Source organism: Trichomycterus rosablanca, chromosome 4, assembly GCF_030014385.1.
Source record: "Trichomycterus rosablanca isolate fTriRos1 chromosome 4, fTriRos1.hap1, whole genome shotgun sequence".
Taxonomy (NCBI): Eukaryota; Metazoa; Chordata; class Actinopteri; order Siluriformes; family Trichomycteridae; genus Trichomycterus; species Trichomycterus rosablanca.
Window position 1 is genome coordinate 27,410,619 of NC_085991.1, and position 12,999 is coordinate 27,423,617.

Below are 12,999 nucleotides of genomic sequence, written 5' to 3' on the forward strand. Positions count from 1 at the left end.
ACTCTATTTATTAAGAAGTTTAAAAACAAATTACATCACTTTTGTACACGGTCACTTTCCGATGCATGTTTTCCAGCGTTGTACCAACTTTTTAATGCCATCAGCAAAAAATGTTTTTGGTTGAGCATGTAGCCACTGATGCACTGCTGCTTTTGCATTATCATCATATGAAAATCTTCTTCCCCTTAAAGCTTCTATGAGCGGTCCAAAAAGGTAAATCAGATGGTGCTAAATCTGGACTATAAGCTCTCTCTTAATCTCTCAGACACGACCAATTACTACTCCTTCTGCCCTCACCGTTTCCAACCAAAGTATAAAAGTGCTGAAACTTTTTGAAGATCCCTTGTACTATCTAGCTATAGTACAAAGTATTGCTATTATCATTATTACCATGCATTAAAACAAACAGGTTCAAAACGTGCACAATGGGTCTGTATGTATATATTGTTGCGTGTTTATAGTTTTGTTTCTTAGTACTCCATTAATATAGAGCACTTATTCTAACGCTTATGTCTAGTAATAAACATGATTTGATTCTACACTGATCAGAAGAAGTGTTTTACTTATTTTTCTATCCATGTGTTGACGTGTTAAAGCCCTTTGTATTAAGTGTAGATTATTAGTGGCTGTTCTCGTCTTATTTATTAAGTGTGTGATCAAGATGCAATAGAGGTGTTAGCTGTGTGTGTGTGTGAATGTGTCTGGGCCAGCCTGGTTCAGGATATACAGGAATTGGGAGCCTCCCCTGCTCAGGGCCTCCTGCACTGTTTTCCTCTGGCTGTAGCTCACTCTGCTCTAATCTCAGCTCTAACGACCTAAATACTTTTAATTCACCTCAGAAGACCCAGCTGCGTGGCAAGCCGCTGCCCCCTTCTTATATATACACACCGCACTTATATACACACACATGTATGCTTTGATAGTTAGACTGCAGTTAATGTATGGTCTGTTTGGGTATAAACCTTCTTTCCTGTACATAGACTAAGGAAACAGTGGAGGTTTTGTTCCTCCTGACATTCTTTTTTTGAAATTAGAGCTGAACAAGTGCTATCAAAGTCTCTCTTTCAGAATGTCTTTTACTCTCTCCGTCTTACACAACCACATTTACTCACATCTGACCTCAGAATGATGTGTTGTGCTTGGCATGCCCTTATATTTTCCTGTAATCTGTGTCAAATCAAAGCATTTACAACAATTACCTCAGCAAGGTCGACTCACAGCTGTAGTTTTGGCTGTCCAGTGTTGGAGAAAGCCCTGTTGTTGCTCTTTGCCAGACCTATGTCTCACCTCATCCTAGACTCGCTCCCTCTGAGGCAAGCTGCCCAGTCGTCGGTGGCTCGCCACTCTATTTAGTTAAAAGGAAATGTTTGTTTCACTTTGTTAATTATTTGAGAGTTTACTCTCTGCTTGAGTAGCTTTTTCTGAATGTGGGAAACATTTCTAATTTATAGGAATGCCAGGAAACGATTTGTCTGTTGTTTTCTGTGTAAGCTGTAGGTGAACTTGACTGCTGGCCAGTGTGTTTCTAGTTCATGACTTGAGACACCTGATTGGTCAGTTTACACCCTGCTCCTTCCAAACACAGGGAGGTAAGAATTCAGTGTTCAGCACAAGCTCTGGCCCCCAGGGTAGCCCTGTCATCACCCAGTTTACCACATGACTGCACACACACATTCTGTAATGTGGGTCATTGTTTCATTAGTGTTGCAGGAACATGTCCAAGAATTAAACAACTTACTAGTAGTTTCATAAAGCAAGCACTTAATTACTCACTTTCTTAACCGCTTATCCATTTAGGGTCATTGGGCCTATCCCAGCTTTTCAATGGGCGCAAGGCACACAGTAACACCCTGGATGGGGTGCCAGTCCATTGCAGGACAGACACACATACACACACAAACACACACACATATATACACACATTTACATATAGGGCAATTCAGTGTCTCCAATTAACCTGACTGCATGTTTTTGGACTGTGGGAGGAAACCGGAGCTCCCGGAGGAAACCCACGCAAACACGGGGAGAACATGCAAACTCCATGCTTGGGGATCGAACCCAGGACCTTCTTGTTGTGACGCGACAGTGCTACCCACCGAGCCACCGTGGCACTTAATTATGATAATTTTAATAAGTAATGCTAATTATACTTACATTTGGTAATTAGCCTGTGAGGCATTCAAAAAAGTCTAAAGTCGAAACATTTGGTATTTAAATGATACAGGCTTGTGTGGCAGTGGTCTGACTGGAAACAACAGACCGTTTTTGGTGTTACTTTGAGAGGTGGTAACACCAGAGACAAAAAAGGTTTTCCCAAATTAGCAAAAGACATTTTTGGCATCCTAGCTAAAATGAATAGTTCCGGTCCTAAAATCTGATTGGCTGAGCCACGTTCGAAGCCGTTGTAAAATCCCCGATATACGCACACCTATGACCACCTCACATCATTACATATTAATACGCCACTGAAAAGAAAAAGTACAAACTTGGTTGAACACTATTATATAAATATTATAAAAATATTTATATTATTATAAATGTCCAGATTAATATAAACAGTAATCCTAATCATTAGTCCAAGAAATAGTGTAATAGTGTTTGTAGAGGAATGTTTATTGCAAATGTTATGTTCGCCCTCATGTTGCCTAGCAACACTGTTAACAGACTACCTGATTTCGCGGAAGAATGCTTTTTGTAAGTGTTTTTTGTAAAATAAAAAACATTTATAAATTGAACATTGTTGTATTATATTATATTTTATATAGATTTTTATATTGTTGTATTTCTATTGGTTTTTATATTGTTGTATTTTATTATATTTTATATTTTAGCGTTACTGCTATGATTTTATCACAGGGAGAGACGTTTAAACATCCTTCCCTGTGATAAAATCGCAGTAACGCATGGTCTCTTGTGGCTTATTGCTTTATGTAATAAGTAACATTAGAGACTAAAAGAGTGTGCATTTAACTTTACTTTTGGTTTAAAGCATGAGTAAGACTGTACATGCCAAACAAAACTCATTCTAATGTGTTTAAAATACTTTTACATTAAATGTATAATAATAAATTACATAATTATTCTGATTTTAGCCATACTTACACATTTATAGAATTTGAAGCCATACATTAACGCAATTTCTAAGCTAATCTTTGACAGCTGGCTTACATGAGGTACCATGTCAAAGGTGTGACGTTAACAGAAGCTCAAAGGCCATGTGGGTAGCAATTTAAAAAAGGTGCTGTTGTCATTATTTCTCTTTTTTTTGTTGTTAAGATTTGTATAGTGGTTGGTTTAAAGTTTATCCACATCTGAAACTGAACAAGAGGAAGAAGCAGGATACGGTTGAAATGAGTTAATAACCCATCTGTACATTACAAATGTACATACTTGAAATATGACTTTTATCCTGTTAGCACGTCTCTATGTACAATCTTAGTAATGAAGATAAGAAGTTAAGTGTTATCGCAAAGTTAAACACGGCAACCACACAATGATTTTTTCCACAAGGAAAGACATTTATATTTTATAAAGTTTCAGAGGTTATTGTTTTACGGTGTCAGTTTAAAAGCCGTTCAGGCTCTGAACGTACGTTTAAAGCCGTGTGTGGTTTGATTTTTGCAGCTGCGCCTGTACAGTATGCGTCTGTGTGACCGAGTATTTATAGTGAGATGTTGCGGAACGTGCGACCCAATCGGCCGAGCTCGTAAAACACCTGTGTAAACACTGAGTATATCACTCGACTCAGAGGAAAGAATCCTGTCAGCTCTCTCGCTCACTCACTCGCTTACTTGCTCTTTTCTGCACCAGGTCAGAACATGAGGTGCACTCAGCCCCTCCCTTTCCTGCAAACCAGAAAAAAAATCTCCCTTCCCTTATTTTTCCCTCGCTTTTTTTTTTGTCCTGAGAAGAACAATGAGGACACGCGCTGTTGGGAGGGCCCCCTCAGTGTGGCTCCTTATATCCCCGGTCCTTATATCCCACTGTCCAGGAAGGGCATATGAGTGTAGGTATTTCTGTGTGTGTGTGTGTGTGTGTGTGTGTGTGTGTGTGTGTGTGTGTACTGTACATGTGTGTGTGTGTGTGTATGCTTTAGATGCATGCAGGCCACTAGGGACCTTTAAATTTTGTCTGTAAAGAGCATCGCCAGAGCGGAACCCATTCCCACACATCATACATATGCGCGCAAACACACACACACACACATTAAGGGGAACTCCAAATCCTCACAGACTTTCTTAAACCATGTAAAAGATGACAAACATTATTAATAAGACTGATAGGGTTGTAATCGTCCTGTGCTTCATCGTACGTACTTCCAGGTCTCTTGACAATGTCTCACATGTCCCTACAAGCAAGAACAATACTGTGCGTTAGTGGGAAACTTGAAACATAGGTATTATGACACAATGATTATTAAAGGAAATTATGGTGGTTTTCAACCTAACCTTTATCAGATCCATCTGTGGAGTATGAGCAATAACCACAAACTAATTTAGTTTCCTTGTACTGAGAAAAAATACATTAAACACATTTTCTTAAGCCTCACTTTGAGTAGATGCTTAAGTGCATAATGAAAGTTTAAGCAAAATACTACATTTAAAATAAATAATGCTGCATTAAAAAATAACCAAGGCATGTATAAGGTATTTAGAGAAAGATATACGTAAAACGTTAATCTTGCTACCAATGTGTGCTAATAAAGAGTTTTTACATTCCTTATTACTGACGTTTTAATGCCATTAAAAAATTTCAGCTAATTGGTGACAAAATATTACACAATTAAAATACATTTCCAAGGATGTAATCAGTACAGCCAAAAACTCTTCCTTCTTGCACTTCATATTATCTGAAACATTTACATTTTCAGCATTTAGCAGACGCTTTTATCCAAAGCGACTTACACAATGATCTGAACACGATGAGCAATTGAGGGTTAAGGGCCTTGCTCAGGGACCCAACAGTGGCAACTTGGTGGTGGCGGGGCTTGAACCGGCAACCTTCTGCTTACTAGTCCAGTACCTTAACCACCAAGCTATCACTGGCCCCCAATGAAACTGCGCAGGTTTTTGATTCTACATCTTTCCTTAATGTATAACCTGTTATTTTTGTTTTTAAACTACACATTCACATATCTGCAGTTTGTCCAGGATGGATCCAAACAACTAAGCTAAGTGTATACCTGGCAACCCTGGCAATGTGCTAATATGTGTTTTTAAAAAGCAGTAATTAAAAAGGTTAAATGAATAGAGTCAGTTTATATTTTTTCCTTGACTGAAATATAGGCTATTAAATTTTATTGACTAAACTAAAACTACAAAGGACAATCATCATCAATCATTGTCAATAAATGATAAAATATGATAAGTGAATGAAGATGAAATGACTTTTATGAATGGAGGGTTTTAGTTTTTGGTTTTGTATTACCTGTAGTTAGTATTTTTCTGATCAGGGGTGACAAAAGAAAGCAGCAGAAGCAGCTGTGCTTTTTACTGTCTTGGCATAGATTCAAACAGTCCCTGAAACTACTGAAAAGATAGAACAGTTGTGAGTCAAAGAGAATCCTGTCTTACCCATACACTACAAATGCGACGGCCTAAATGATGTACACTGATATATTCCATTAATAAGTACTGTATTAAAAAATACAGATGCTCAAAGAACGACTTACAATGTGAGCAGTTTGAGCATTTATTCTTATTTCAAATACATATTAGCTGTATATGAGATACTCGTGATATTATTTACAGTCAGTCTGTTTTGCTCTAGTCAGCGGGGTTGCCCGACTTCCAACAATACAAGGAAGCGCAGGTCATAAGTAAAAACTACATTTCCTTGGTGCTGTTGTGCTCATTAGAGCTAATATGCTACATCTGAGCCCAGCGTTATAAAAAGGTGTGGGTAGTTCAGAGTCTTTGCTTTGTGCATGACTCAGACATAAAGATAGGCAGCCGGTGTTGCGCTTTACTCAGTTTAAAGAACATTCATCAGAGACCTTCATTTAAAAAACAACCTTTCTCTTGCTCTATGTAAATGCTTAAATGGATCAATGATCTAAGCAAATTGATTCCTTTTTTCTAAGCGAGTCTCGCTAAATGATTCAGTGACTCAGTGAATCTTTGCGTTTTTCTCTTTTAGTTAGAGTTTTAGGGAAAAGCATCAGTCTGCAATCGGATCATGACATTCTGGTGGACCGAGTAGCTGGTTTGTCGTGTTCTGATGCAGTACCAACTTAGCGCTCCCTCAACTCAGCTTTAGTTTGCTCTTTCACTTCATGAGACGAGTCTGTTCTTTACTTTTGTTTTTTGCCTTTAGCCACTCAGATCCTATATTTCGATAAGCTGCTGGTAAGTGTATTCTGTAGAGCGCTTTCTCTCTGTCTTGACTTTTTTGAGTTTTTTTTCGATTTGTCCCGAATCAGTTCAGTGGTGAATCACTCTACACCACCATTGTTACATTTACAGACTGTATGACATCATCGGTGCTCGCCTTCAGTCTGTAGGTCGGTCGATGTGGCTGAGCAGCGAGGCACAAAGCATGCTCAGAGGCCCGAATCAGAGTACATGCAATGGTAGGAGGAAGTGTTCTAATCATGCTTGGTGTTCCAGCAGCCCCCTGGACCTCCAAGTTGTATCTCCACTTCATGTAACACTATCTACTTACTGGAACACAAAATGGGGGGCTTTGTGAGTAGAGATGAGCTTTGGAACTTCAGATGAAGGATAAACTAAACACTCAGAACGTTCTGCTGGAGATGCAGAGTTCTATTATAAAAGGTTGTGTTGGGGGTAACATGGGTAGCAGGGCCACACTAGAAGTTCCACATATCTAATACCACAGCAAGGGCAGCACAGAGTCACAGCAAGTTTGTCACCTAAAACACCCAGAAAGTGGACTGGATGCTTTATTTTGTCTCTAGGTGTAAATTAATGAATGGTAGAGTCTTTAGGGTGTATGCCTGCATTGTACCCCACTGTCCAGGACTGAAAGGGTAAAATAAAATCAATGAATGAATTTAGTATTATTTCAGCTCTATTGATGGTTCTCTCTTTTCCTAAGGTGAAGGTATTTTTTTTCTGACAAAGACGTATGGTCTAATTATCCAGCCACAGAAAAAAAGGATTGCAGTTAAATCCCAAGACTGCCATTCAACTGTAGATTATGTGCATGCATTTACCTAAAATTATAGTCTTCTGGTGTGTTATTGTACATAACTGAGTTGGAACAGGGACATACACACTTAGGTTTGACCTTATGAACTATGTGTTTGGGCTCAAAAGCAGTTAAACCCTTCTTATCCCTCTCTGTGTGTTTTGCTGGGCTTGGCTCTCATGTTTTGTTTAAACACTGGGAGCTAATGGACATGTGTGCAGATTAAACCTTGCCTTACGTTAACCTAGCTTACTGTTTCCTTGAAAGCACTTTTTTCCTCTTGAAAACACTTGTATTATGAGGGTATGTGTATGATGGTCCAAGCCTGAGCGTCACCTTCTTGAGTAGATGGAAGCTATCACTGTATATATGACTCCACAAATTTCCAACGGTTAACTCCTTCCTGTCTCACTTTTCCTATTACTCGTCTCACAAGCGACCTAGGCTTGGAAGACCACCAAACAATCTTTTGCTTTGCACACTCTAAGTCATTTCAAACCCAGTTTTTTCTAGGCTGGGACAAATTTTTAAGAGATTCTTGAACATCTGGGAATAATAAGTGTAAATTGTGCACCACTAGCACAGCTGATTTCTCCAGTCATTGAGACTCTGAGACTCTGGAGATTTAAGGGCAGGCATTGTTTGTGGAGGACATAAACTGGTATGTCAGGAGTAAATGCAGTGGTGATTTCTTGGGCTGCGTTCACATGATAAGGGTTTTGTGCTTCATTCAATGCAAGGCTGCCCAATGACATTGTATAATCTGAAATTCAGAAAGTACCAGCGACTGGCTTCATGTGTTTTGGAGATAGCATGTGCTAGCCCTCACCCTCTCAGATGGTAAATGTCATGTGACGAAGGAGACATCTAGCAATTATAAGTTTTTAGAACTATTATTATTATCATTAGAAAACCAAGTAAAGACTCGACTCACTGGGTACTGGGTAGCTAAATTATTAGCAACTTTTAAAAAAATTATTAGCATTCTAATCTATGTGGATGATGTTTTTGATACTGACTCGTATTATACAGTTTTAGCCACAAGTAACGGCTCTTATATAAAATAAACATTGCTGTGCTCTTCATGGAAAAAGTGTCTTTTCCTTCAACGTCAGTGCGTATGCTTTTACAGACATGTGTATTATAAAGTGTTGGATCGCCAGCACTCTGCGCTCTCCCTGTCCATCTGAAGCCCTTAAGAACTGATTACACAAACGTTTATGTTTTCAACCGAGTGCTGAAAGAGAGATAAAGGGTGGCTGATGCTTATCCCCTTCCACACAGTAGAAACTACTAAGACGGAATGTAAACCAAGCCTCAGAGGCAGACTTTCATGTTCTCCATTACATATGCGGTTGCTCAGCTCACACCTTAATTGATAGTCTGCAGACCGGCCTCCTATTGTTAGCTAACCTGCTAACCGCACTGATCACCACAGGAGTGTAGGAGACCACACAGGATTTAATTTAGAGCCATGCTTTAAGTGTGGCACTTGTTCCTATTAAATGTTTGATGATACAGACCTATTAGTGCTTATTTGTTTTGAGTTATGTGGGATATAAAGGATATATTTTTTAATCTGGTTCAAGGCCAGGCATAGGGGTAGTGACAGGGTTAAATTTAGTCTGATCTATAGCATATTGCTCTACATGCTTGACTCATGGCTCCTCATATAGCATACATGCTAATCAGGTCACTTTACTGCTCTGGTTAGAGTCAGTGTGTCCCAACCAAACTCCACTTATCTGAAAATACACTATGCATGTGGACTATTTTCAAACTGGACTATTTTTTAAAACCATGGTAGCTTTAAACTCTCTAAGGGTTTTAATGTAAACAAATTCCTATTTTATTACACTCATATTTAATATATCTTTGCCTGGATATTCTTCTTTTGGTTCTCTTTCTTATATTATTGCATTTGTTTTGGTTTAAATAGTCACAAAGATCACAGATGGTTATACAAAGATTACTATTAACAATTCATAGCCAACTATTTTAGTGCATTAATATGACAGTCTAATAAACAACTAAAATTGCTACTGTCCCATGAATCAACCAGTGGTTGGCATGTTATAAACCAAATTCATTTATTCATGGTTATAGCTGCAAACTTCTTCCACAGAATTGCGTCTGCCAAGGTTAAATGACGCAATAACAAATTGTTTACTTACTAACACATCCAATCAAGCTGGTTTGCCATCAAGCCAGGACATTTTGGGCGTTATACATTAGTGTTGTCTTATTAAATTTCATGGCAATAAGAATGTTCTCTAAATGCTACCATTTCTTTAACCACACCTTTTGCTAACAAAGAATGTTTAAAGAGCATTGTACAAAGAAGCCAGGCTTTACTGCTAAAACTAATCCTAGTCCCTAGCCTTCTTACCTTTTGCTTGCCACATGGTTGTTCTTGGGTGGAGTTTCTGCAGTCACACTAAACAATTTGAGTCAACAGCCAGAAGTGACATCTAATCCATCTCTTCTGCCCCAAACAAGGCTTTTTAACCATACTGCGCTGTTTCAAGTTGGTTTATGACCCAGCTTATTTACTTTTAAATGGTTTCTGCTAGTAACTGCTATTTCTGCAGGCTGTTTGCTCCTGCTGATTTGCACAAAGCCCATCTGAATCCGCTTTTTTTTTCTGAGTACCGTAGTCTCATTATTCCATCCCGGCTCAAGAATCTGCTGCCTGGAGAAATGGCATGAGCAAAGACTGAGTGATGATGTATTGACCTAGCTTGCTGGAGTCAACTGCATAGAGTCCAGTACAATGTAGTGGACATTTAATGTAGCCATTTTCTCATAGTCTTTGTCTCAGCACAATAACTGTAGCCATAGTGCAAATTACGCATCAGATTATTGCCTGCCCTTTAGTTCTATTGATTACAATTCTTAGCTTAGTTTATATGATATTCCTTATTTGAATAGCAGCTTAGGCAAATGAATAGTATGATAACTGAATTGGAATATATCCAGACATTCAAATAACAATGTTTGTTTGTAATAATTAGCATGTTTTTAAGGCAGTAGAACAGACTTTTAATCCACCGGCACTGTTTTCAATGGTATCCTACTATCCTGGTATCCTGATCTGATAGTATCTGTTTACTTTGCTGTGGAACTTGTCTGTAGATGTACAGGTTTGGCTTACACTATGATGTTACCTGATGCGAGGATACCGAGGCAGCCGCGTTGCCCAATTAGCTGTCACTGTCCGGACCGCTCGGGTAGCCAGAGCAGATTCATTTACGTGCTGTTGTTGTGTTTATCGTTTCCTCCGCTTTCCTTCTTATGAGGAGTGGCGGATGAAACGAGACGTGATTTACAGAGTCCTGTCACAATGCGATCGGCCACGGCTGCCGCTTCCTACTTTTGTGTGGATGAGGACTCGGGGTGGAGAAGCGGATGCACTGCCCCGGCTCTTGGCCGTGACGAGGGAAGGAAACTCGGTGTCAAAGGCAGCCCTGTTATCTGAGGCAAAGGCGTACGCTCTGTCTCAGTGGCTGTGTCATTGTCGCAACATGAGGGATCGGATATAACAGAACAGAAATTTTCCTTGATTAAAAAGGTCTTTCTCAGCTCATTGTAGGTACTTGCGGGCCTCACATGCGACGGATATGCTGCATAACTTGAGTCTTCTCATTCTGAATATTTGTTTTTCTCAAATTCTGTGTGGGGTGTGTTGGGTTTTCTAATAACCTTGAGAGAAGCCTGTGCAGGCCCCAGTTCACTGAGTGCATATGGCATATTTCTGCTCAGTGTGCCGAGGCTGCCCCTGACAGAGGCCCCCCACCCCATGCATGCACACACACACATATATACACACACACACACACTGAAGTTTTCCCCTGTCCCAAAGAGTGCTCCCAACAGACATGCTGTACGGCTTCTCACAGACTCCATGAAGGAAATGCATTATGTGTAAAAGGAATTCCATATGGTGACATATGATCTGTGTAATTCTTTCAATTGATAAAAAAAAGCCTTACCTTTGTGCGCTTGGCATGAATGGCTTATAAAAAAGCCTCCCCCCAGTGTGCTGGCTCAACCCAGAGCCCTGAGCATTACTGCACTGTCTGCTATGAAAGTGTGTGGGCTTCAGAGTTTGCCGTGGCAAATGTTTGTAGACTGAGGCCCAGGCTGTTCCAGGTAAGGTGTGCCAAGCTCAAGTGGCTTGGACAGGGCGAAAGGGAAGTGTTGCAAAGACTTTGCCAACCACTTGGGACTCCAGCCGAAGCTCTGCTGCCTGCCGCCTGCCGCCAGCGTGGATTGGATTGTCTCTACACTTCCAGGCGGCACTGCGAAAGTGCCTATCTATAAGAAAAAAGTGCCACTCTGTAGGAGTGAGGGTTGGGGGTGTATGTACATGTGAACACTTGCCAAGAGTGCGGATTACTGAGTTTGATCCAATTGTGGCCTTTTGATATCCTCTAGTTCCCATGATGCAACAGCGTGTCCAGCTCCATGAATGCAGATAACATTTTACAGCCTTTGGATTGCAGCCTATTCAAGCACGGGGGGAGTATTATTTTTGCATCAGGCTTCAATGTTTGAAAGCTAAGAGATTTAATAGAGGGAAAACACATTTTTGAGGATGTTTGAGGATGTGATGATGGTTACAGTCTAGTTAGATTTACTGAAGTGGTCCTGATTGGAGAGTGTGCAGTTTTTTCCCCCTATATACTATGTATAAAGAAGCATTTGACAGTCTTGATCTTGTTCTACATAGTTAGAGTAACCGTAGACATATAACTTTTTTCTGTTCAGGGCAGCAGTGGAGGTTGTTCAATAAAAACAAGGCACAAGGTAGCAAAACACATTGTAACTGGAAGTATCAGGTGTAGTCCCACACCTACGATTTTATAAGGAACTAGCCCAATTGCAGGATACTTAACCAAAGTAAAACAATACTGTGGATAAAAAGCCACAAAAAGAAAAAAAGTAAATACAAAATTGGCCAAATGTCAATTAACTAAAGTGGTAGCAGTGGTAGCCTGCTACTTTGGGCTATGATTTGGAAGGTTGAGAGTTCGAATCCCAGCTCTGCCATGCAGCCACTTTTGGGCCCTAGAGCAAAGCCCTTAACCCTCTCAGCTCCAGGGGCGCCGTACAACCCGGACCAGCTGTAGTGTATTAACGCCTGATGAGGCACAGAGACTGCTCTTGAAGTGCCGATTGAAAAAAAAAACCCAGTGTTAGTTATTTGCACCTCAATGCCCCTGCCAGCCTATATTCTCGCTACCTGCTGGTCTAAATGCCAGGTGGACCCAGAACACACAGTGGCCACTCACAATAATAGCCATTCTACTTGCTGGCAGATTTTGGTAGGTATGAGGAAATAATACATATACAAAATCTGCCCAGAAGGAACTTGCCAAACCTCACACAGACAAGTAGTCCTTAGGATTCAACTCTTTGGCCCAGAAACTATAATGCCCAACACTGCCTGCGGTGCCACTTAAAAAATATAATAAATAATTTGACAAATTAAAAATTATCAAAGAAGTTAGAAACATGTCATCATCTTCACAAGGTACAGACACAGTGGAGCAGCAGGTATTCTGAGAATGTGGGTTAAACAGGGTTCTTGGAAAAAAATATAATCTGTATGTATATATATGTAGACTCAAGACCAACATTATGTCTACATTTAGTATGTATGTAAGTACAGTATGTATATATATATATGTAGACGTAATGTTGGTCTTGAGTCTACGTAGTGCCCTAGAGTGTTGCAATGGTACCCTCAAGGGAATGTCTTGTGTATCTTCAGTATGTATACTTGAATACATGAATAGTACATATGTAATGTAGTGTGTAGTGTACCTTAAACTTATGTGAGGT

The 12,999-nt window shown here is 39.9% G+C and overlaps 1 protein-coding gene across 7 annotated transcripts in view; it reads left to right on the forward strand.

Moving 5' to 3' along the window:
- LOC134312279 (nuclear factor 1 B-type) overlaps positions 1-12,999 on the forward strand; it is a 145,331-nt gene that overhangs the window by 36,558 nt on the left and 95,774 nt on the right. The window lies entirely within an intron of this gene.